The following is a 24,632-nucleotide window of genomic DNA, read 5'->3' as shown; positions in this document are numbered from 1 at the left end:
GAAAAAAATATAGAAAAAACTTTGTCTGTCTGTTGAAAAAAGGTGGTCAATTCTTGCTGTTCTTAGTCGAAAAAGTTGAAAAAACATATATATTACAAGCACAAAGGACTTTCACGAAAAACTACATGTTCTTGACACTTTTGCCTTATGTAAAACTTCAAAAAACATACCAGCTCATTTCAAAACAGACTTAGAAAGAAAACTACTCAGGAAAGAAATCTGTCTACATTATGCAAAAATTAACAACATTAACATTGAACTTAAGATATTGTATGATCAGATTGCAAGAGTCACTTCTTCTTTTTAAGCTTTCCAACAAGCTCGTCAAGAACATCAAGATGATTTAGCATTGAGTAAACACCTTAAATATGAAAAACTCAACAAAAAACTAAATAAACTAAAATCAGCACGTTCAGGTTATAATAATCAATATCAAACCTTTATTAATAACAACAGCAGGAATCAGGTCCCAAGTAGCAATTTTACGACCTGCAACCAATTTTGTCCTAATGGGACGTTAAATTTAAGGACAAAATTGGTTCACAATAAGCCTTAACCAAGGAAAACGTCTGTTTTTCCTATGGACCAACGTTGCTGCTAATAAGTAATATAATCTGATGACCAACCGATATCGGGAATAACGACGTCAATTATTAGGATAAGGTTTGACGTTAAGCTGACGTCGGTCTTAACCTATCTGTAGTATAAGTGCAATTAAGTGGCATACATCAACGACTACTCAACGTCGGGAATTACAACGTATTTTTTAGGATAGATGCCAACGTTCAGAGGACGTTGGTGTTTTATCGAATATGGTAGACGTATTTTTCGGGAAGACCACAACGACAATCCAACGTTGAGAATACCAACGTTAATTATTAGGTTAAGGTTTAACGTTAAGCTAACGTCGGGTATAACCTCTATACTACAATGTAATTTACTGGAAGACATTTAACGACTGCTCAACGTCGGGGATTACAGAGTATTTATTAGTATCGAATCCAACGTTCAGGAGACGTAGCGTCGGGTGTTTTCTCAGTAGGTATATGGTAGATTGATGCGTGTACTTGCGGGAAGGTGAGAACGACAATACAACGTAGGTAATAACAACGTAGTACTTAAGTAAAGTTGTATACGTTAACCTGACGTCAAAGTTTTTTTATAAGATACCTGTAATTTACTAAAAAACGTCGACGACTATCCAACGTCGTAAAGTAAATTTTCGACAATTGGTTGTATACCAATAGGTAAATTCGAGGTGTGCAAGGTAAAAATAGGTTATAATAAAGGTCGGCAGGGGATGTTCTTGTCCAAATCAGTTAAAATCGCAATTTAGGTGGCGAGTCAAATCCGCCATTAATGAAAGATCGCCATGGTTCAGCCATTTGTTGAAACATAATGTTTGGCAATTTTTTTGCTAGATTTTATTGAATATTTAATTTTAATTAACGAATTTTGTTTATATATAAATCAAGGATAATTTTGTATGGGTCTAGACATAATAATATGTTTTTTTAATTACGATGGTTATTTCTATTTTTACCGTTTTGTTCGATTTAACCTGTAAATTTCTGAGGCGCTTTCAGTTTTTAGCAATTTCTATACCTAGTTTAACAGTACACTTCCTTGCGTTTGTAAATTTTCGACCGCATTATGCAATGATGCAGATGATTAATAAAATAATTATACAAGTCACTTAGGTTATATTCTGAATAGAGTAGGAACCTACTTAAATAAGTATCAACAGGCCGTCATGCATCTTAATTTCTGATGAGTTAATATCCTCCAAGGTTATTAACCTATTTGGTAAAAATGAAGTGTGTCGGCCGTACTTCTGTGGTAGAGAATTTTATACTATTACTTTACAAGACCAAAGTCCTAAAAACTAACGTAATTTGACGATAAAATATCTCGAGATGAGAAGTCGAGAGGGGGACGTCGAGGCAACCCGTATTTCTATTCCCCACTTAGGTGCAAATAGCGGTTTTCTGACCGTCGTCGCAACGTCGCGTATTAACGTTGGGGCATTTAGTGCAACGTTAAGACGTCGTAAAATTACGTCCAATTGCTTCTTGGGGTGATTCAACAAAATTATCATACCTTTCATGAAAGAGTCAAAAATTTGTCTAACTGTAAATTCACACAATCCGAACTTGATTTTCTAAGGAGAGGTCTCAAGTTCTGCAGTAAAGCCAAACCTGATCTAAATAACATTGAATTGCTTTGTGTAGAAATTGACAGTATTATAAACAGTTTGAATATCACAAGCACTGTAAAAACAAACTTAAAAATGTCTTGTCTTCTTACACTAACTCAATCATATGAAAAATGTTCTTCAAACAATAAAGTCATGTCAACTTTTCAGTCTCAACTCAAACTTGTCAAGTATATGTCTAATAAAATTAAAACCCATAAACTTATAATAACAAAAGCAGATAAAAGTAATTGTCTTTTGATCATATACAATATAGATTATATCGACAAAGTAGAGTCCTTTCTATCTGACAACGCATTCATTCAACTAAACAAAAATCCAATGAAAAAAATGATAAATGAACTTAAAATTAACATCTCAAATGCTACAAATCTATTTCAAGAATCTAAAATCAACCCAAAAACTTTGATTTCTAGCAATTCTCTAATGCCACGACTCTATGGTCTTCCCAAAATCCATAAGATCAATGTTACAATAAGACCTGTAGTCAGTTTTGTCAATACTCCACTAGCTCCACTAGCCAAATTTATCAAAACCCTTCTCCAGGATCTTCTTAATTATACTCCGAAATACACTATCAAGAACCCCCTTGATTTAATATCCAAACTTTCTTCAACTAACCTTCCAAACAATTTCACTATGGTCTCTTTTGACGTAACTAATCTTTTCACTAATGTTCCTAGACTAGAAACCATTCCTATTGTAAACAATCTTCTAATTATAAAGAATATAGACCCTAACAAATGTTCACAAATCACCTCACTACTTCAATTTTGCCTTTCCCAAGATTTCTTCATCTTCAACAACAAAATGTACAGTCAACCAGCAGGTCTAGCAATGGGAAATCCTTTAAATCCGCTACTGGCAGATATTTTTCTAGATTCTCTTGAAAATATTTTGTCCAATCACATCCACAAATAATCCTATGGTACAGATATGTGGATGATATTTTAGCATTTATAGAAGGTCCTCTTTCAGAACCTAACAACATTCTTTCAATAATTATTAATAACCTACATCCAGCAATTAAGTTCACATTGGAGTTAGAAACCAACAACATGATCAATTTTCTAGACCTAACCATCAAAAAGAATACATATTCTGCTTCTACACCTTCTACTACTCTGGAATACTCAGTATTTAGAAAACCCACTCAAACTGACCATATGATACCCATGTCATCTAACCATCCCTTTTAACATAAGATGGCAGCTATTTAATGTTATGTTCACAGCCTTCTAAATATCCCCATGTCCCAAGACAATTACAACAACGAAATTTCAATCATTAAGCAAATAGCAAACAACAATGGCTGCCCCTCTTCTACCGTAGATAAGGTCATTAGAAAGTCAATACTGAAAAAGAGACTAAAACAAGCTTTTAACATAGAAAACGAACCCAACACTACATCTATTTATAGATCCTTATCCTACTTATGGCCAATTTCAGAAAAACTATCAAGATTACTTTGTAATAAAGTCATTAACCTAAACATCTCCTTCAAAACCAAAAATAACATTAAGTCCATCTTCAGCCACACCAAAGATAAAATCGACAAACTAAATGAAAGTGGTATTTATAAGCCGTCTTGTGGGGATTGTAACATGACTTATGTGGGCAGAACTATGAGTATCTCAGAGGATCAAGGAACATCTCAGCAATCCAGAAAAATCCAATTTGGGTTATCACGTTAAATTTAGCAACCATTCCTTCTCTCCTTCCAAAAACAGTACAATTTTACATATCATACCAACCAAAAACTATAGACAAATGAACCTTTTAGAAGATCTAGAGATAACTAAAGAAATGAAACTTAATCCTGATTTTTGCTTAAATACACAAATCAACCTTAATTACAACTATAAACCTCTATTCAGACTCCTTTGGGAGGCTCTAGAAGAGGAAGTTTGACCTCATGCAATCAAAATCAAACATTTTTTAAAAAACTTTTTAATTCTTTAATAATATTATCATTATAAATCAATAATTGTAATCAATCATTTGGCAGCTTATTCTTTAGAAAACCATATTCTCAAAAAATTCATTCTTAATTAATTTTATTTTCCATCTTCGATACACCCATAGTCCACCTAATGAAATTTGTGACATCCAATAATATGGAAAACTTCACCATCGAGCTTCTTTACATCTTATATAAAATTTTTTTAAAAAAGATCTGAGTTCAGTTTTTTGAAGGATAACTTGTCAACTGATTTATCTTGGACCTTAAGTCGTCTTTTTCAATAATATGTATTTCATTATAATTTAAAAAACTAGATTTATGTAACTACAGACCATGTTGAAAAGTTGTTCAATTCCATTGCTAAAATGTCATATATGTCAACTGTCACTTGTTATGAGAAAAGGGGAAAGTACCTTTACCAGCACACACTATCTATGTCAGCTATCATTAAAATCCACCAGACTACATGCCGCCATTCCGCCATTCTTCATACTGACACAGCACACATCAGATGGTAAGGTCTCTCGACCTTACCATGATAAAATTTTTGTTATTATGTAATGTAGTTTTTCGTGAAAGTCCTTTGTGCTTGTAATATATATATATATGTTTTTTCAACTTTTCTGACTAAGAACAGCAAGAATTGACCACCTTTTTTCAACAGAAAGACAAGGTTTTTTTCTATAATTTTTCCATCATTAAAAAACTGCACAAGTAATAGAAGTATTTTTTGTATATCGTACATGGGATCCATCTCTCTTCATAGTGGTATTTTGAACCTTTTACCGTAAGTTAAACTTTTGAATTCTAAGATCAAGAGACCTTTCATTAGAGACCTTTCTATCGTAGCATAGCTCCGAAGATGGCTTTATAAGCCGAAAGCGCTCAACTAGGATTAATTTGTTTTACACACTTCAAAAGTACACTTTCCCTGTTCACGTGTTGTCATAAGTGTGTACAAAACTTTTTCAGTCTTTACATTTACCAACTAAAAATGTTTGTAATAAATCATCATTTCGTTGTGAACCGAAACAAAAGCCGCCTTATTTTAGTTACTTCAGAGAGCGCCAAAGCACTATAACTAGTTTCAACCCTTGTTAGGGTTTTTTTATAGAGTGCATATTTGATTCTCAGAGAGAATCAGTTAAACAGTTTATAAGTGCTCATTTTGTTTAAATCAATGCATATACAATACATGCATATTTGACATAAATAATATATGCATATACATGCATATTTGACATAAATAAATGCATATACATGCATATTTCTCACAAATAATATGCATATAATATATGCGCATATATCTTACTTTTTAGCCTGCATATTGCCTGACTTTGATCATAACATTACTGTTGGAGTTTTAAAATAAAAAAAAACGGAAAAAATTTGGTCCTTATTTTTTTGTGCACGTTAAAATTTTGAAGAAAACCAAAAATAAAGCAGAAAGAATTAAAACAATTTTTCAATACCTCTGTAACACATTTGTTTTATTCGAACGTACAGCTTGTATTAAAACCTTTTGAAGCTATTAGCAGCTTTAATTATTATTTTACAGTAAGCTGCATTATTCCTGCTCTTTAATATTTCAAACGTTTAGAATCAAGCAGTGTACAAGCTTATCGATACAACGTCAAAGGAAGAAAAACTTTGAAGGCTTTTGAGACGTTCGATGCTCCCCAGGGCTGTAAAAGACATTTTGCTTTGACTGCACTCCGCTATTTATTGTAAACGTTGAACGGCTTTTAGCTGGATAGATTTAGGGGTCTCATATTTCATCGGAAAGGATAAAGATTCGGGAAACAACTAAAACGGATGTTTAAACAAAAATTGTTTTTTAAATTTGTCTTTTCGTTTTTACCGCAATCAAATAACTACTGCTTACTATTTGTAGATGCATAAGCTAAAAAGTTGTTTTCCAATTACATAAATTAAATAAAATTACAAATTAAAATTAACATTATTTGCATTGTTAGGGGCTTAGCATGGGTAAAAGTGAATTATACATTGACTATTTAAAAATTAGTTTTGTTAGGATTCTGAGTATCTGAGGAGTATCATATATCTGAGTTATATTATTTATGATTGGAAATATTTGGAAAACTTTGTTTTGAAATAGGAGAACCCAGGATTAAAATGTTATCAAAAAATTTAAAAATTGAATGTGAAAGAGGAACTTTACCACAATATTGGCTAACATCTAGGAAAAACTATTTATTATATTGTTTTTCCACAGAAGCGCTAAGCAAAAGTTGGGATGATCATTGCATTGCACAATATCCTTAATGGTTCGCGCTGCAAAGATATTTATGAAAATAATATTTGATGGGTTTCAAGGAAGGTGTGAAGAATATCTAAATTTTTCCCAGTATGTCTTCACAAAGTAAAAGAAAGATAGAAATAAAAGAAAGAAATTTACTCTCTTCTCTCACTCCAGAGGCAATCCTAGGATTAAGTTTAATTATACCAGGGTCGATTTGTTGAAACCAAAAATATAGTAGCAGGATGGACCCATGGGAAAAGAAAGAAAGTATTACCAAAATACCAGGAAAATTTTACGAGAAATCTAAGAAGGGAATTGGATGGGGGTGAGTGTTTAAGGGAAACATTGATACAAATGGAAGTGTGAAAAACGGATTAGGAGCGAAGAAAAAGAAATAGCAATTTTAAGTTATACTGATTTGGAACCTGATTCAAATACCTTAATAAAAAAATATGAAAAAAAAGTTTTTAGGAAACGCTTTTCTTTAGTTCCGGGTGACTAAAATTATAAATATTAAAAAATCAACTAAAAAGCAAAAAATAAAAAAAATTGAAAAAATCCAACACATTCGTCAAAGAAAAGCATGGGGCGTCTTCATCAAATAAACGGTTTTCGCCCCACGCTTTTCTTTAACGAATGTGTTGAATTTTTTAATTTTTTTTTTATTTTTTGCTTTTTAGTTGATTTTTTAATATTTATAATTTTAGTCACCCGGAACTAAAGAAAAGCGTTTCCTAAAAACTTTTTTTTCATATTTTTTTATTTTTTACTTTTTAGTCTTACACTTTTCAAACATTAAAATATATCGTCATGTTTATTAAAATATGTATATAAAACATATGTTATACAAACATAAAAAGTAGTCGGAATCGGCAAAAAATTTGAAACTTCATTGTTTATTTGTGAAGCATAACGTAAACAATTTACATAAAAAGTGAAATTATGTATAGTTCATATGATTAGCTACAATCCGTAAAAATTTCAAATTTCTAGATTGTAAAAAACAAGAGAATTTAAGCATTTTCCATTAAAATCGTTTTTCTTAAACAATTATTAAACATAAACAATTTTTTTTGACTATTCGTGTATTGTTCCCGCGAATGCATATGTCTGCAAATTTTCATTCATTTGCATTGATGAAAAGGCAGGCAAATTGACCTCTAAAGATTTGACGCAAACTATTGAACTAAAGAAAAGCGTTTAAAAAAAGAAGAATGTGTGTAACTTATTAAATTTAAATTAAAATATTTCTTTTAAAATGTTTATTTCTGCAATACACATTTTTTCTGTTTACGGGCAACTGTAAAATGTATTCTGAGTTAAATGAATTACATACATTCTTCTTTTTGTCAAATAATTTAATTAAAAAATTATTTTTGGACACCCTGTACAAATAATTATATAAATTTTTACATTACTGAATAAAGAATTGAATTGCCTTTCAAATGAGCTATCGCATGTCCCCTATTCTCATTTAAAAAAATCATCGATTACGTCATCGCACCCAGATGGATGACGTCACTAGTATGACATATATGCCAAAATATTGTATTTTCAAAATAAAAATCGACCTCTTTCGAGATTTTTCCTTAAAGTCGCCTTTTTAAGAACTAACGAATTTATTCCTTTCATTTGCATCGTAATGTATAAACAAACATATGAGTGTTCAAAATTTAAAACTTTATTGTTTATTTATGACGCATAACGTAAACAATTAACGTAAAAAGTGAAATTGTGTATAGGTTATATCATTAGCTTCCATCCGTAAAAGTTTCAAGTTTCTACATTGTAAAAAACAAGAGAATTTAGGCATTTTTCCATTAAAATCGTTTTTTTTTTATTTAAACAATTAATAAACATAAACAAAAATTTTTTGTTGTCTATTCGTGTATTGTTCCCGCGAATACATATGTTTGCAAATTTTCATTCATTTGAATGCAAGAAAAGGTAGTCAAATTAACATCCAAAGATTTGACGCAATCTATTGAACTAAATAAAAGCGTTTAAAAATCATCGACTACGTCATCTCGCCCAGAAGGATGACGTCACTAGTATGACATATATGCCAAAATATCGTAATTTAAAAATAAAATCGACCTCTTTCGGAATTTTTCCTTAACCCTGGATTGCTACACTTATTTTCTAAACTCAATCTGCTACATCGAGGTACAGTGGTACCCCAAATAAAATCGACCTAAAATATTGAAGACAAAAACAATCTTAAGATAACATGCTAAGAATTTATTTTGTATACAAAAATATTTTATTATATTATTATTCACAAGTTTATTTTCATATTTTCTACACCCACTACTGCAAATTAGTGTAACTTACAAACAAGGTTGGGGTACAAGTGTACCCCAGGTAGCATTCCAGGGTTCAAGTCGCCTTTTTACGAAATAACGAATTTATTCCTTTCACTTGCATCGTACTGTATAAACAAATATATGAGTGTTCAAAATTTAAAACTTTATTGTTTATTTATGACGCATAACGTAAACAATTAACGTAAAAAGTGAAATTATGTATAGGTTATATCATTAGCTACCATCCGTAAAAGTTTCAAGTTTCTACATTGTAAAAAACAAGAGAATTTAGGCCTTTTTCCATTAAAATCTTTTTTTTTTATTTAAACAATTAATAAACATAAACAAAAATTTTTTGTTGTCTATTCGTGTATTGCCACCGCGAATGCATATGTCTGCAAATTTTCATTCATTTGCATGGAAGAAAAAGTAGTCAAATTAACATTCAAAAATTTGACGCAATCTATTGAACTAAATAAAAGCGTTTAAAAATAGTATAAGAATCTGGTTTTTTAGCGCGTTACTGTTCGCAGAGCATTAAAAAAAATACAAATTTCATTGCTACAAATAGTCCAGGGCCCATCTGTTTTGAGATGGACGTTGAGAGGTGACTCAAATTTTTTTGCAGAAATTGCTTGAAAATAACTCAAATAATAATATTTGAGTTATCCTCCCACTCAAAATGGTCCGGAACATTGTTTAAATAATCAAAATGTCAAAAAATTAAGGAAAAATTCGATTTTTTTCTTCGTTTTTTGATTATAACTTTAAAAGTATTCATTTCCCAGAAAAGATGTACTGACATAAAAGTTGCATAATTAAATTTCCTACAATATAGAATTAGTTAAAAGTTGAAAAAATAGTCACCCTTGTTGCAAAATAGCAATATTTACGAAAAAAACCATACAAAAACAAGTATTGGCATTTTACGTTTTTCAACCATTTATGCTACACTTATGAGCTTCATATTTCACCTAGAAAAACTTTATGATACAGTAAAGCAATACTGTAAATTTCATTAAGATTGGTTCAACAGATTTTGCAAAATAAATTTTGCAATCCAGCTTTCGCAAAAACAATTCATTTTTTCAAAATGTTACAGGACTGAAAATAAAGCAGATAGCAAGTTGAAATTTTTTTTGCGTATAGAAGTGTACAGTTCATTCATTTGCAATTTGCAAAATTAAAATCGATTAACTACCGCGGCGTCAGGAATTTTTTTAAATAAACATTAATTATTGGTGCTACGCGCAGGACAGCGGTGTTCGATTCACATGAAGTTGATTTCCACCAAAATTTCTTCCAATATTCATCTAATATATTATTTTCTTACTCTATATTTTGTTGTATTTTAATATTTTAATTCCACAAAAATCAAACTAATTTTATTATTAAAAAAAAAAAAAAAAAAAAAATCAATGGGAAAATCCCAATAGTTGGCTGTATACCATAGTTTAAAAAACCAATACAGAAGTAAAAACTTCGAGATGTATTCTGGTATAAAATCGTTTATTTAAAAACTATAAAATGTCATCGAATGCAGAACGTTTTCGTTCTAAACAGAACATCTTCAGTGCCTAGAATGAAGTATTTCCACGTTAGATTAAAGCAAAAGGTTAAAAATGTGACTGTTAAAATGAAAAATGTGGGAATACTTACATCCTACCGAGTATTTTGAAACTAGCACACCGTAAATAGTGTTAACATCATCATATATGGTTTACATAATGTAATATGTTAAAATGTTATGACTACAAGTCGATGTTAATGGATAAAGTGGAACACATGCTAAAAGGGTGCCATGGTTCCCTGCTCGAAGATACTAGGTACTTGCCAATTCAATGGGCACAGACCAACTGAGAAATTGTGAAGTGGATATACAATTTGACAAGGGTGACATGACATGACAAGATAAAGCCAATTTTTGGTTAAAGTTTCATTTGATTTTGGATTTTTTAATAAAATGCGAAGGTTTGTCTGCAAAAATAATTTAAATTATTTGAATAATAAAATATACTGTAAAGTTTAAATTAGCAACTCTCTATTCCAGAATAACTTATAGATTCATTAAATTTAATGCAGATATATTACGTGGTTTAAGTTGTGACGTCATCGGATGTGAAATGACGAGATGAAAGTTGAGTTTGTTGAAACAAGGAAATACACTACATAATAAGATAATTAGACTTGCATGGAAAAACAAAGCTAAACAAGCCGAGAAAACCAGAATTTAAGAGTGTTTTTATGTGATGAAATGTTGGTTGCCTAACAAGGCAAGCAGGCAACAGGTTGAATGTAAACGGTAGAATATTGCAAGAAAACAGTATATATACAAAAGGTGGCTATTTATTGTGTTAAATTTATTATTATACTATTGTAATGAATAATTATGTCTGTTAAAAGTTGGAAAATAGTTGTTAAAAAATTAAATAACTAAAGATTACTGTTAGTGAGGTAGATATATGTGTGACGGATATGATTGTATATAGTATTGTGAAATGAATGAGAGTATGTAATAATATAATAAAATTAAACTATGTGACCTAAAGTCTAATTCATCTTTATGTAGTTTTGAAAGGACTGAATGAATTGAAAGTAATGTATCTTGATATTCCACCAACGTGGAATAGTGAATAAAATAATTAAAATGAGAGCTACCAATATAGGTCAAATTGTGTGTTGGTGTCAGTATGTAAAGAAGAATCTAAATTGAATGAGTATATGAAATAGAAAAGTATGAGATTGATTTCTATTGGTGATAGTGGAGTGAACAGACTGAACTAAATGAAATATATTTAAGTGCGCAAACTTTATGAACGTATGTGATTGTAACTGAAATCAAACAAATGAAAAATGTGAAAAATTTTTTTATTTTAAATTGGGATAAATGGATATTGGAAGTTGCCTGATACGAATGGAAATGAAAAGATAGATGAAAAAAAAAAAAAAAAAAAAAAAAAAAGAAGAATAGTGAATGCAATAAAACTTAAATGTTATAATCTGAAAGAAGTTTGACTGAATGGGTCGTAATGGATATAGGTGTGCAGTATCCTATTGTTCAGTGAAGTCTAAGAATCTAAAAAGAAAGAAGTGACAGAATGTTACTAAGTAAGGAAAGTGATATATATGACAGACCAGAGTGATTGGATGTATGGTGTTATTTATTATTGTAAGCGGAGATGAGAAAAAAATGAGTAAGTAACATAACAGGCAACAGGATAAGGGAGTGTGAAGAACATTCCAAAGAGACAATATACCAGACCGATTTAAGGATTAATAATAATAAGAGGCATTTAAATAAATTATGAAAGAAGTGGTGAGATGAGATATAGAGGACCTGAAAAAGAGACAGAGACACAAGGTCAGACCAGAAATGAATAGGAGTGGAGGAAAATATGAAGGATAGGAAAATAGAAGAATCAAAACTGTGTTAGGGATGGGATGGTGGGGGAGGCAGCCATGAAGTTGAAAAGAAATGCAAGTTGAGATATGTGTTAATGGGTGATTAGTATGGAAAGAGAAGACTGTTAAACTAGTGGGGTAGTGGAAAAAGAGGGGGAGGGGGAAATGGAGAATAGGAGTATAGGGGTAGGGGGGTGAGAGGAATAATGAGAGAAAACTAGGGTTGGATTAAGGGAATAGTTGTCGATGGATAGGAGTGAAAGGACGATTTAAAGTTGTTTGACGATTAACGCAATTGGGGCTGGTCCTCATGTCTCTGGAAATCTCGAGGTCCTCGTACAAATCCAGGCGTAGATTGTTTCTGTCTTGGATGTTATGAATTAATTTAACACCATCAGGGATGTCAAGATGATGATTATTAACTTTCAAATGATGGGAAAAGGCTGATGTAGTGTCTCTTTTAGAATGTTCAGCAGATCTGGTTGAGAGTGATCTGTAAGTCCTGCCGATGTAAGAGGCATCACAATCAGAACAAGTCAGTCTATAAACACCACTACGATTCATATAGTGTATTGTATCCTTAGTATTTGTCAAAAAGTGGCCAAGGGTATTTCCAACTTTGAAAGAAATATGTATATTCTCAGAAGAGTTAGATACAATACGTTTAATCTTTTCAGATAGATGTGGGTTATGATATGGTAGTGACCTGTAAATAGCAGAAGATGAAGATGACTGATGGAAAGCAGAATTTTGAAGCAATTTAGATTCTCTTTTACGGATGAGTTTATCTATTATAGAGGGATCGTAACCATTGTTGACAGCTATTTGTTTTATAATGTTGAGTTCTTTGTTGAACGAATCTGTTGACATAGGTATAGAGAAAAGTCTGTGTATGAAGCTTCTGAAAGCTGCTAGTTTGTGTGATAGAGGATGATTAGAAGAAAAATGAATTACATGGTCAGTTTGGGTGGGTTTACGAAAGATACCAAAGTTGAATTGGTTGTTAAGTCTGGTAATAGATAAATCAAGGAAATTAATGGCCTGAGAAGATTCTAGTTCCATGGTAAATTTGATATTAGGGTGAATTAAGTTAATTTTAAGAAGTAGTTGTTGAGCTGAGTCATGATGTCAGCGATGAAGACTAAACAGTCATCTACGTAACGAAACCAATGTAAAATTTCTGGATTTTTCATAATGTGATTGGACTCTAAATGATCCATAAAGACATCAGCTAGGAATGGGGATAAGCAACTGCCCATTGCTAAACCATCTGGTTGTTTATAGAATTTGTTGTTGAATTGAAAGAAATCTTGAGATAGACATAATTCAAGGATATCTAGTATCGGTGAAATGACATTGGGCTGAAAAGACTTGTTGACTAAGAGTGATTTTACCAGACTTAAAGTTTCGATTTTGGGCACTGAAGTAAATAGGTTGCTTACATCAAAAGAAAGCATAGTTATGTCTGGATTGAGATTGATGAGTTGAAGTTTATCAACTAATTGGTATGAATTTGATACAGTAAAACGGGGTGTGAAGTTGATTAAATTTTTTAAGGTGTTAAGTATGAATTTTGATAAAATAGATACTGGAGTGTTAATGAAACTGACGACAGGACGTATAGGAATTCCAACTTTATGTATCTTGGGTAAACCGTACAACCTCGGAATAAGAGGGTTGCCAGGCAGTTTGTTGTAAGGGGCCTCATAATTGGATAAAAATTCAGAGTGTTTTTTGATGTTATCTTTCAATTTACTTATGAATCTCTTGGGAGGATCAGTTGGTAAAATAATGAAATGGTTGTCATCTAGAAAAGATGAAACTTTATTGTTGTAAGTATCACGGTCTAGAATAACCAAACAATTACCTTTATCAGCTTTAGAAAAAATTAGGTTGTGATTAGCAATTTTATGTTTAATTGATTTAAGAGTTTTGAGATGAGATTGAGCTTGTTTAAATGATAGATTATCAATAAAAGAAGAGTTCTGAGAAGAAGAAGAATTTGAAGATGAAGAAATCTTATTTTTATATTTATTTATGTAACGGTAACAGGAATTTCTAGTTGACGTTCTTTGTGAAAGAGATAATGAAAGGTTTTGGATTACTACATCTGTCTCAATAGATAGACTCTCAAGATCGTGTAAAGATAAATCTTTAGGGACGGAGTATTTGAGACCATAGTTTAATAATTTAATTTCATCTGTTGAAAAGCTGATATCGGTAAGGTTCTTTATTCTAGGATGGAATTGAAAATCTGAAAACTTTTTATTGTTATTTCTATCCTGAGAGGCTTGATCATATACAGTTTTGTCTCTAATGAGATTAATAAGCTTGTTATGTACTCTATTGAATTTAATTGTGTTAGAAGCATCTACCTTGTCATGCACATCTGTCAAAAAATTATTGAAGTTAATGAATCCTATAATATCGAGCAAAGAATCATACATTACCTTAAGCTTACAATTGATGTAATTAAGTTTACTATAATGTGAACATATCTCTTTTTTCATAAGTTTTATCTGTAGTGAAGTCCTGATGTTGGGTGGTACATTTTTTGATGTCCTGACTATACTAAAAGTTGGAAAAACTTTGAATTTGAGACACTGTTGAATAAACCATATATCGAGTTTCAAGTTGTTTCGTCGTGTTGCTAGTCGCAAATACTGAAGAGCCAAATTGACCATACTGTCATTAATAAAAAATCAATGGGAAAATCCCAATAGTTGGCTGTATACCATAGTTTAAAAAACCAATACAGAAGTAAAAACTTCGAGATGTATTCTGGTATAAAATCGTTTATTTAAAAACTATAAAATGTCATCGAATGCAGAACGTTTTCGTTCTAAACAGAACATCTTCAGTGTCTAGAATGAAGTATTTCCACGTTAGATTAAAGCAAAAGGTTAAAAATGTGACTGTTAAAATGAAAAATGTGGGAATACTTACATCCTACCGAGTATTTTGAAACTAGCACACCGTAAATAGTGTTAACATCATCATATATGGTTTACATAATGTAATATGTTAAAATGTTATGACTACAAGTCGATGTTAATGGATAAAGTGGAACACATGCTAAAAGGGTGCCATGGTTCCCTGCTCGAAGATACTAGGTACTTGCCAATTCAATGGGCACAGACCAACTGAGAAATTGTGAAGTGGATATACAATTTGACAAGGGTGACATGACATGACAAGATAAAGCCAATTTTTGGTTAAAGTTTCATTTGATTTTGGATTTTTTAATAAAATGCGAAGGTTTGTCTGCAAAAATAATTTAAATTATTTGAATAATAAAATATACTGTAAAGTTTAAATTAGCAACTCTCTATTCCAGAATAACTTATAGATTCATTAAATTTAATGCAGATATATTACGTGGTTTAAGTTGTGACGTCATCGGATGTGAAATGACGAGATGAAAGTTGAGTTTGTTGAAACAAGGAAATACACTACATAATAAGATAATTAGACTTGCATGGAAAAACAAAGCTAAACAAGCCGAGAAAACCAGAATTTAAGAGTGTTTTTATGTGATGAAATGTTGGTTGCCTAACAAGGCAAGCAGGCAACAGGTTGAATGTAAACGGTAGAATATTGCAAGAAAACAGTATATATACAAAAGGTGGCTATTTATTGTGTTAAATTTATTATTATACTATTGTAATGAATAATTATGTCTGTTAAAAGTTGGAAAATAGTTGTTAAAAAATTAAATAACTAAAGATTACTGTTAGTGAGGTAGATATATGTGTGACGGATATGATTGTATATAGTATTGTGAAATGAATGAGAGTATGTAATAATATAATAAAATTAAACTATGTGACCTAAAGTCTAATTCATCTTTATGTAGTTTTGAAAGGACTGAATGAATTGAAAGTAATGTATCTTGATATTCCACCAACGTGGAATAGTGAATAAAATAATTAAAATGAGAGCTACCAATATAGGTCAAATTGTGTGTTGGTGTCAGTATGTATGTTCTTCTTTACATACTGACACCAACACACAATTTGACCTATATTGGTAGCTCTCATTTTAATTATTTTATTCACTATTCCACGTTGGTGGAATATCAAGATACATTACTTTCAATTCATTCAGTCCTTTCAAAACTACATAAAGATGAATTAGACTTTAGGTCACATAGTTTAATTTTATTATATTATTACATACTCTCATTCATTTCACAATACTATATACAATCATATCCGTCACACATATATCTACCTCACTAACAGTAATCTTTAGTTATTTAATTTTTTAACAACTATTTTCCAACTTTTAACAGACATAATTATTCATTACAATAGTATAATAATAAATTTAACACAATAAATAGCCACCTTTTGTATATATACTGTTTTCTTGCAATATTCTACCGTTTACATTCAACCTGTTGCCTGCTTGCCTTGTTAGGCAACCAACTCATCACATAAAAACACTCTTAAATTCTGGTTTTCTCGGCTTGTTTAGCTTTGTTTTTCCATGCAAGTCTAATTATCTTATTATGTAGTGTATTTCCTTGTTTCAACAAACTCAACTTTCATCTCGTCATTTCACATCCGATGACGTCACAACTTAAACCACGTAATATATCTGCATTAAATTTAATGAATCTATAAGTTATTCTGGAATAGAGAGTTGCTAATTTAAACTTTACAGTATAGTTTATTATTCAAATAATTTAAATTATTTTTGCAGACAAACCTTCGCATTTTATTAAAAAATCCAAAATCAAATGAAACTTTAACCAAAAATTGGCTTTATCTTGTCATGTCATGTCACCCTTGTCAAATTGTATATCCACTTCAAAATTTCTCAGTTGGTCTGTGCCCATTGAATTGGCAAGTACCTAGTATCTTCGAGCAGGGAACCATGGCACCCTTTTAGCATGTGTTCCACTTTATCCATTAACATCGACTTGTAGTCATAACATTTTAACATATTACATTATGTAAACCATATATGATGATGTTAACACTATTTACGGTGTGCTAGTTTCAAAATACTCGGTAGGATGTAAGTATTCCCACATTTTTCATTTTAACAGTCACATTTTTAACCTTTTGCTTTAATCTAACGTGGAAATACTTCATTCTAGGCACTGAAGATGTTCTGTTTAGAACGAAAACGTTCTGCATTCGATGACATTTTATAGTTTTTAAATAAACGATTTTATACCAGAATACATCTCGAAGTTTTTACTTCTGTATTGGTTTTTTAAACTATGGTATACAGCCAACTATTGGGATTTTCCCATTGATTTTTTATTAATGACAGTATGGTCAATTTGGCTCTTCAGTATTTGCGACTAGCAACACGACGAAACAACTTGAAACTCGATATATGGTTTATTCAACAGTGTCTCAAATTCAAAGTTTTTCCAACTTTTAGTATAGTCAGGACATCAAAAAATGTACCACCCAACATCAGGACTTCACTACAGATAAAACTTATGAAAAAAGAGATATGTTCACATTATAGTAAACTTAATTACATCAATTGTAAGCTTAAGGTAATGTATGATTCTTTGCTCGATATTATAGGATTCATTAACTTCAATAATTTTTTGACAGATGTGCATGACAAGGTAGATGCTTCTAACACAATTAAATTCAATAGAGTACATAACAAGCTTATTAATCTCATTAGAGACAAAACTGTATATGATCAAGCCTCTCAGGATAGAAATAACAATAAAAAGTTTTCAGATTTTCAATTCCATCCTAGAATAAAGAACCTTACCGATATCAGCTTTTCAACAGATGAAATTAAATTATTAAACTATGGTCTCAAATACTCCGTCCCTAAAGATTTATCTTTACACGATCTTGAGAGTCTATCTATTGAGACAGATGTAGTAATCCAAAACCTTTCATTATCTCTTTCACAAAGAACGTCAACTAGAAATTCCTGTTACCGTTACATAAATAAATATAAAAATAAGATTTCTTCATCTTCAAATTCTTCTTCTTCTCAGAACTCTTCTTTTATTGATAATCTATCATTTAAACAAGCTCAATCTCATCTCAAAACTCTTAAATCAATTAAACATAAAATTGCTAATCACAACCTAATTTTTTCTAAAGCTGATAAAGGTAATTGTTTGGTTATTCTAGACCGTGATACTTACAACAATAAAGTTTCATCTTTTCTAGATGACAACCATTTCATTATTTTACCAACTGATCCTTCCAAGAGATTCATAAGTAAATTGAAAGATAACATCAAAAAACACTCTGAATTTTTATCCAATTATGAGGCCCCTTACAACAAACTGCCTGCCAACCCTCTTATTCCGAGGTTGTACGGTTTACCCAAGATACATAAAGTTGGAATTCCTATACGTCCTGTCGTCAGTTTCATTAACACTCCAGTATCTATTTTATCAAAATTCATACTTAACACCTTAAAAAATTTAATCAACTTCACACCCCGTTTTACTGTATCAAATTCATACCAATTAGTTGATAAACTTCAACTCATCAATCTCAATCCAGACATAACTATGCTTTCTTTTGATGTAAGCAACCTATTTACTTCAGTGCCCAAAATCGAAACTTTAAGTCTGGTAAAATCACTCTTAGTCAACAAGTCTTTTCAGCCCAATGTCATTTCACCGATACTAGATATCCTTGAATTATGTCTATCTCAAGATTTCTTTCAATTCAACAACAAATTCTATAAACAACCAGATGGTTTAGCAATGGGCAGTTGCTTATCCCCATTCCTAGCTGATGTCTTTATGGATCATTTAGAGTCCAATCACATTATGAAAAATCCAGAAATTTTACATTGGTTTCGTTACGTAGATGACTGTTTGGTCTTCATCGCTGGACATCATGACTCAGCTCAACAACTACTTCTTAAAATTAACTTAATTCACCCTAATATCAAATTTACCATGGAACTAGAATCTTCTCAGGCCATTAATTTCCTTGATTTATCTATTACCAGACTTAACAACCAATTCAACTTTGGTATCTTTCGTAAACCCACCCAAACTGACCATGTAATTCATTTTTCTTCTAATCATCCTCTATCACACAAACTAGCAGCTTTCAGAAGCTTCATACACAGACTTTTCTCTATACCTATGTCAACAGATTCGTTCAACAAAGAACTCAACATTATAAAACAAATAGCTGTCAACAATGGTTACGATCCCTCTATAATAGATAAACTCATCCGTAAAAGAGAATCTAAATTGCTTCAAAATTCTGCTTTCCATCAGTCATCTTCATCTTCTGCTATTTACAGGTCACTACCATATCATAACCCACATCTATCTGAAAAGATTAAACGTATTGTATCTAACTCTTCTGAGAATATACATATTTCTTTCAAAGTTGGAAATACCCTTGGCCACTTTTTGACAAATACTAAGGATACAATACACTATATGAATCGTAGTGGTGTTTATAGACTGACTTGTTCTGATTGTGATGCCTCTTACATCGGCAGGACTTACAGATCACTCTCAACCAGATCTGCTGAACATTCTAAAAGAGACACTACATCAGCCTTTTCCCATCATTTGAAAGTTAATAATCATCATCTTGACATCCCTGATGGTGTTAAATTAATTCATAACATCCAAGACAGAAACAATCTACGCCTGGATTTGTACGAGGACCTCGAGATTTCCAGAGACATGAGGACCAGCCCCAATTGCGTTAATCGTCAAACAACTTTAAATCGTCCTTTCACTCCTATCCATCGACAACTATTCCCTTAATCCAACCCTAGTTTTCTCTCATTATTCCTCTCACCCCCCTACCCCTATACTCCTATTCTCCATTTCCCCCTCCCCCTCTTTTTCCACTACCCCACTAGTTTAACAGTCTTCTCTTTCCATACTAATCACCCATTAACACATATCTCAACTTGCATTTCTTTTCAACTTCATGGCTGCCTCCCCCACCATCCCATCCCTAACACAGTTTTGATTCTTCTATTTTCCTATCCTTCATATTTTCCTCCACTCCTATTCATTTCTGGTCTGACCTTGTGTCTCTGTCTCTTTTTCAGGTCCTCTATATCTCATCTCACCACTTCTTTCATAATTTATTTAAATGCCTCTTATTATTATTAATCCTTAAATCGGTCTGGTATATTGTCTCTTTGGAATGTTCTTCACACTCCCTTATCCTGTTGCCTGTTATGTTACTTACTCATTTTTTTCTCATCTCCGCTTACAATAATAAATAACACCATACATCCAATCACTCTGGTCTGTCATATATATCACTTTCCTTACTTAGTAACATTCTGTCACTTCTTTCTTTTTAGATTCTTAGACTTCACTGAACAATAGGATACTGCACACCTATATCCATTACGACCCATTCAGTCAAACTTCTTTCAGATTATAACATTTAAGTTTTATTGCATTCACTATTCTTCTTTTTTTTTTCATCTATCTTTTCATTTCCATTCGTATCAGGCAACTTCCAATATCCATTTATCCCAATTTAAAATAAAAAAATTTTTCACATTTTTCATTTGTTTGATTTCAGTTACAATCACATACGTTCATAAAGTTTGTGCACTTAAATATATTTCATTTAGTTCAGTCTGTTCACTCCACTATCACCAATAGAAATCAATCTCATACTTTTCTATTTCATATACTCATTCAATTTAGATTCTTCTTTACATACTGACACCAACACACAATTTGACCTATATTGGTAGCTCTCATTTTAATTATTTTATTCACTATTCCACGTTGGTGGAATATCAAGATACATTACTTTCAATTCATTCAGTCCTTTCAAAACTACATAAAGATGAATTAGACTTTAGGTCACATAGTTTAATTTTATTATATTATTACATACTCTCATTCATTTCACAATACTATATACAATCATATCCGTCACACATATATCTACCTCACTAACAGTAATCTTTAGTTATTTAATTTTTTAACAACTATTTTCCAACTTTTAACAGACATAATTATTCATTACAATAGTATAATAATAAATTTAACACAATAAATAGCCACCTTTTGTATATATACTGTTTTCTTGCAATATTCTACCGTTTACATTCAACCTGTTGCCTGCTTGCCTTGTTAGGCAACCAACATTTCATCACATAAAAACACTCTTAAATTCTGGTTTTCTCGGCTTGTTTAGCTTTGTTTTTCCATGCAAGTCTAATTATCTTATTATGTAGTGTATTTCCTTGTTTCAACAAACTCAACTTTCATCTCGTCATTTCACATCCGATGACGTCACAACTTAAACCACGTAATATATCTGCATTAAATTTAATGAATCTATAAGTTATTCTGGAATAGAGAGTTGCTAATTTAAACTTTACAGTATATTTTATTATTCAAATAATTTAAATTATTTTTGCAGACAAACCTTCGCATTTTATTAAAAAATCCAAAATCAAATGAAACTTTAACCAAAAATTGGCTTTATCTTGTCATGTCATGTCACCCTTGTCAAATTGTATATCCACTTCACAATTTCTCAGTTGGTCTGTGCCCATTGAATTGGCAAGTACCTAGTATCTTCGAGCAGGGAACCATGGCACCCTTTTAGCATGTGTTCCACTTTATCCATTAACATCGACTTGTAGTCATAACATTTTAACATATTACATTATGTAAACCATATATGATGATGTTAACACTATTTACGGTGTGCTAGTTTCAAAATACTCGGTAGGATGTAAGTATTCCCACATTTTTCATTTTAACAGTCACATTTTTAACCTTTTGCTTTAATCTAACGTGGAAATACTTCATTCTAGGCACTGAAGATGTTCTGTTTAGAACGAAAACGTTCTGCATTCGATGACATTTTATAGTTTTTAAATAAACGATTTTATACCAGAATACATCTCGAAGTTTTTACTTCTGTTTTGAATTTTATTATTGTTTGTGAAATATTGTTTAAACAATTGTATATGTTTAAAAATAATAAACATTTATTCTCAAGTTAAAATATATGAACAAAGAAAGTTTTTGCTAAAAAAAGTGTTATTTCAAAGGATAGAGTATGTGTTTTTATTTTGCAATAAACAAATTTATTTATTTATATCGAAATGTAATAAAAATTAAAATGTGTCAATAATTATCAAAGGTCATTGGAATGCCCAATCAGAGCAAACTATCCGGTGTCCTGCGCGCAACACCAATAATTAATGTTTATTTAAAAAAAATCCTGACGCCGTGGTGGTTAATCGATTTTAGTTTTGAAAATTGAAAATGAAAGGTACAGTACACTTCTATAAGCAAAAAAATGTCAACTTGCTATCTGCTTTATTTTCAGTCCTGTACCAGTTTGAAAAAATGAATTTTTTTGCGAAAGCTGGATTGCAAAATTTATTTTGCAAAATCTCTTGAACCGCTCTTAATGAAATTTACAGTATTACTTAACTATATCATATAGTTTTTCTGGGTGAAATTTGAAGGTCCTAAGTTTAACATAAATGGTTGAAAAACGTAAAATGCGAATACTTGTTTTTGTATAGTTTTTTACCAATTATTGCTATTTTGCAACAAGGGTGACTATGTTTTAAATTTTCAACCAACTCTATATTATAGGAAATTTAATTACACAACTTTTATGTCAATACAACTTTTCTCGGAAATGAATACTCTTAAAGTTATAATCAAAAAACGAAGAAGAAAATCGAATTTTTCCTTCGTTTTTTGACATTCTGATTATTTAAGCAATGTTCCGAACCTTTTTGAGAGGGAGGGTAAATCAAATATTATTAATTGAGTTATTTTCAAGCAATTTCTGCAAAAAAATTTGAGTCACCTCTCAACGTCCAAATGTACTAATATTTTTACAGATGCGCCCTGGTCTAAAAAGACAATTGGTACAAGAGATAAATAAAGATTATCCGGCGACTACAGATTTGTGAAACTATGAGAATAAAAATAGTAATCCAAAGTTTATATTTAATAATAATTGTTTTTCTAGACAAAATTTTAACGAAAACGCATTTAGAATTATGAGAGAACACAGTTGGTCCTGTTTTTACAGAGATAATCGAAAATAATAACAGGAAGGCATAAAATGATTTATTTGTTTTTTCAACAAGAATTCACACCTCCACATTATAGCATAAAAGTAAGAATTAATAAACCGTTTGCTAGACCAGGAAATGAACGAAAAGGTTTTGTTGACTTGCCAGTAAGATCTCCTCAGTTAACTCCTCTGGACTTCCTATATTGTATGGACGTTGGTAGATATAATTTTCAATATTGAGTTAAATAAATATAGCTGATGAGTAAACTGTTTTGAGTTATAACTTTATTAAATTTTGTAGTTTATTTTATTTATGGCACATTTAATTAAGTTTCCTATTAATTAATTTGTTTTAATGAATTTTTTTACATGACATGTTCAGTTTCTAAGAGTACACCCCTTCAATACACCCTATCAATAAACTGATAATTTTTCATGATACATCGCCCTGATATGCCACATGTTAGGGTGAAGTATTTGTAATGGCCAACTTTGTATAGATTCTTGGTCCGCCTTTTCTCAGAATTTCTACTTCTGAAATTTTGACTGCTGCTCGCCGATTGTAGTAAAATTTTTGTACTAATCTTACACTTGGTCCGTCCGGGTTTTATTAGATTTAACATTATCAAAGGCTTTTTTATAGTATATACAGAAGATCTGAATGTTTTTATTATTGTAACAGCCTAATTGCATATTAATCTACTAATATCCACAAATAATTTAGAGTAGATTCTATAATACATTAAACAAAAATAAAGCGTACCAAATTTCTTTTTCTTATAAAGGTACCTATTTTTTAGTGATGTTGGCCATCACATCATCCTGTCTTATTCTATTCACAGCAGTTCGAGATAGATCATTAGTTGACGTTGGACCAGTCGATTTCTAAGATTGGCCAACCCTGATACACGTGTACGTCCAGGGCGTCATTTGCCTTCGATCTTGCCTTGTAGATTCAACTGGAGATATCGATATGTATTTATATAAGCTATGATCTTAGGCATCCTTAACCTCGTATACCTCGTATAAAATTGATAAAATTTAATATAAGATGGTTGTATTTTAGGTTTTAGACCATCCAAAACTTTTTATTAAGCATCACTTTTTTTGTCAAATTAATAATAAAACCGTTATCAGAATTAAAATAACTGAAAATAATGTTAGTTATCCATAATTTTTCAAAAAAAAATTCAATAAGAAGGATGTAATTGCATATTAGAATAATATAGTTTTTAATCCCAAACAACTTCTCATAATAGCAATTTGCAATATTGTGAAAAATAAAGCTACTTTACTCTTGAGTGAAATTCAAACTTTTTGACATACCTCGTATAACATTCATAAAATTTGATATCTGATGGTTGAATCTTAGGTTTTGGACCATGCGCAGCTTTTTATAAAGAATAACTTTTTTTCATAAAATTAATGATAAAAAAGTTTTCCCTATGGACACAACTTACAGGGACATACTGTA

At 31.1% G+C, this 24,632-nt stretch overlaps 1 protein-coding gene across 1 annotated transcript in view; it reads right to left on the bottom strand.

Annotated features, from left to right (window-relative positions):
* Positions 1 to 24,632, bottom strand: part of LOC126883787 (acetylcholinesterase-like) — a 168,797-nt gene that overhangs the window by 123,469 nt on the left and 20,696 nt on the right. The window lies entirely within an intron of this gene.

The sequence above is a fragment of the Diabrotica virgifera genome, chromosome 4 (genome assembly GCF_917563875.1).
Source record: "Diabrotica virgifera virgifera chromosome 4, PGI_DIABVI_V3a".
Classification (NCBI taxonomy): Eukaryota; Metazoa; Arthropoda; class Insecta; order Coleoptera; family Chrysomelidae; genus Diabrotica; species Diabrotica virgifera.
This window is presented reverse-complemented; position numbering and strand designations above follow the sequence as displayed.